Consider the following 2,213-nt stretch of genomic DNA (forward strand, 5'->3'; position numbering starts at 1 on the left):
TAATCTTGCTTTCTTCTACCTAATAAAGTTTAAACTCTAACTTAGCCATATATTAAGGCTTCTCCAACTATCCATGACCTTATTTTCCTACTTCAGCTGACACTTCTTCCCAAGCAAAAACTTCCTGCTGCACCATCTATGTGGCTTGCTATGGCCAATGTGCTCCTTGATTGCTTACTCATATGCCTTTACCCACACTAACCTCTTTTGCTTGGGTCTGTCTTTCATTTCCATCCTCTGTGCACTGTAACTCTCCCCCCAGTTCTTTTGTCTGTACTTTTTCTTCCTTCTTACAACTAGTTTGTGATTCTTTTTTTTTGTACTACACCACTCAGAAGTAATCCTACCATTTCTAATCTCCTCCTACAACATTTAGGTGGTTTATACTACCTACCTGGACCTTGTCTTATGCTGCATTATGTTGCAGAAGCTAGAACATTTGGGTTCTAACTCTAGCTTCACCTTTTATAAGTAAAAATGATTTACTTGTCTTTGAAATGGGAGTGTCAATAGATACCAACCTACTTTTTGTTATAGTAGGATAAAGATCAAGTGTGAAATTATATTTGTGTTAAGTCATAAGCAATAAGAAAGCTTTTGTTATATTTTATCCTTTACATCAGTTTGCTAGGCTTATGAAAGCCAAACCTGCGTCTCATACACTAACTCTTTGCCTTTGTATCCTGAAGGTTTAAAGCATAGTGTTTTGCTCATAACAGGTGCCTCAGGAAATATCTATTGAATGAGTGATGAATCATCTCCACAGGAAAGAGAGTGAGCCAGCTAATTGTGGCAGCAAGGGTTTGTTTGTTGACAAATGAGACAAGGTATCATCTAGAAATGTGAGATCATGAGGGTTTGCTGACACTTTCCTTTCAAGCTTCTCTTCCCTCAACCTCCCTGATATACTCACGTTCACACCTACTTGTTCCCAGTTTTCTCTGGCTGTCACTGTGTTTTAGAGAGTAGAAAGCAGGACCATGAGCATCTGCCATTCATTTGACTTTGGTGCTTGTGCATGGGTAAACCGCTGGGCCCTTTGCCCAAGCCAAAGACCTGGGATGTGTTATGGGACTGAACATATTTTCTTGGTTATGTTACAAGTGATGAAGGCCATTGAACTAGTCTCTGATGTTATAGAGGGAGAATAGGATAGTTGGAGTTAGAAATTGGAGACAGATACCTTTGTAGCTCTTACTTTTTAGTGTTGTACTAAAATCACCATCTAAAACATGCCCTCTAATGAACACCACTGCAAAAGTTAAAGAGTAATTCTGGACGTTATTATGAAAGTGAACAGATCCTCAGAATGAAGGACCAGTGATACACCTGGTACCATTGGTGCAGATAGGATGCCTGAATAAGAGTCCATTAAGTTTCACCTTTGTGGAATACCTGAAGAGATTTCCAAACATCACTTCAGTCCTGTGCCAGGATGTATCGGGACCTAAGTCAAAAAGACAAACCACTAATACTGATCTTGTCTTTATTTTTTCCTTAAGGATTTTTTTTTTGCATTAACCTTACCTTTTATAATACTGAATTAGTATATTATTTATCTTGATTATTGAGATTTTTGTATCTACCTTAAATCTGTGCTGGAGGTGAGTGCCTCACACATCTTGACCTTAGTCCCAGTCCTAATTCATTTGATTTTAATGTGTGTATCTGTGTGTGCACCACTAACGAGTGAAATTTTTTAAAATTTGTCTCAATTATAGAAAAACTGTATGCTTCCTTGAGAAAGCACAGATTAAGAAATCGTTATACCATAGCCTACAAAGTCATAGAATAATTATTATCCTCATACTATCAACATTTAGTGACCAGTTGTTTTTAGATTTCTGCTGGGTATTTTCTAGAACCCTGTGGTCACATGAGGTGACTTCCTTCTTGGAATTTATAATCTAGTAGGGTATATAAGGAAATATTTAGATGCAATTGACATTTAGTGAGTACACACAATGTTCTAGATGCTTTGTGAAGCAGGTTATACATGCTTTATCCCCTTTTATCTTTTTCACAGCAACCCCGTGTGATACTATTATAGCCATTTTTTTTAAATGACTTTATTTTTTAGAGGCCTTTTGGGTTCACAACAAAATTGAGCAGAAAGTACAGAGAGTCCTCATATGCCTCTCCACTGGTCTAGCTTCCGCACTATCAACGTCCCCCATCAGAGTGGCACATTGGTTACAATCAGTGAGCCCCCA

The sequence above is a fragment of the Vulpes vulpes genome, chromosome 12 (genome assembly GCF_048418805.1).
Source record: "Vulpes vulpes isolate BD-2025 chromosome 12, VulVul3, whole genome shotgun sequence".
Taxonomy (NCBI): domain Eukaryota; kingdom Metazoa; phylum Chordata; class Mammalia; order Carnivora; family Canidae; genus Vulpes; species Vulpes vulpes.